Below are 1,242 nucleotides of genomic sequence, written 5' to 3' on the forward strand. Positions count from 1 at the left end.
TTTTATTTATAGAACAAAATAAATTAATAAAATATTATTTGTTTTAATATTTTCCAAACAATGTTTTGTGATGGTTTGCATGTGAAATTGTATAAATTGAATACTATCAATATATCAAATGTAAACGACACTTATAATGAAAAATAATTTATTAAAATTATTTATTTATATTTTTAATGAATAAATAATAAGAATTATATTTCAATCGTTATAATATATTTTAAAATTAATTTATGTTCAATAAAAATAAATAAGTAGATAAACATTTTTATCAAAACAATAAAATTATGTTAAAAATAAAATAATAATAATAATAAAATGTATATAAATTAGAATAAATTAATAAATAATAATCAATGCATCAACTGTATACGATAATAATAATAATAATAATAATAATAATAATAATAATAATAATAATAATAATAATAATAATAATATCTATATATATTAAAATAAAAAAAAAATTTTTATATTGAAAACTATTCTAAGTACCAACATGTATTTATATAACTGATAATATTTTTTTCATTATTATTATAATATATTAAACAATTTTAAAATCATTATATAGTTAATTTAAAAAAAAAAAGAAAATCATTAAATAAATATTTATATCGAAATAATAGAGATATGTTAAGAGAAAAAATAATTTATTAAATTTATCTATTTTTAATTTTTATGTAATAAATGACAAAAATTAGTTATTTTATATAACTGATAATATATTTTTTATTATTATCATGTATTAAATTATTTTATATTCAATTAAAAAAAAAAAAAAAAAAAATATAAATAATTTAAAATTTTTATCGAAACAATTAAATTATATTGAAAAAAAAAAAAAAAAAAAAAAATTAATAATAATATTGTGTGTATTAAAATAAATAATTTTATATTGAAAAAATTGTGCAAGTGGCAACAGGTAATTTAGATACAGGGAGCTACCGTTGTATCCGCCGCCGTTGACGCGGCTGGCAGTAATCGCGCAACTGTAGCTTTTTTAGTCGCCGGCTCGTACTAGTATGAAAGAGTAGTCAGTTGAAGCGGTTCGAGTAAGCACTGACGGATACTGGCTACGGCTAGATATACAATCTCAACGCAACAGTACCACGGGTCGATGTCTATGACTGAATGACTCTTTATGTGGTAAATCGCTACGGCGTTTATATACTATTATGTATAACTAAAATTTAGTGTACAAATTAAAAACTGAGTATCGACTTACTTGTTTCCGAGCAA

Source organism: Microplitis demolitor, chromosome 5 (genome assembly GCF_026212275.2).
Source record: "Microplitis demolitor isolate Queensland-Clemson2020A chromosome 5, iyMicDemo2.1a, whole genome shotgun sequence".
In the NCBI taxonomy this organism is placed as follows: Eukaryota; Metazoa; Arthropoda; class Insecta; order Hymenoptera; family Braconidae; genus Microplitis; species Microplitis demolitor.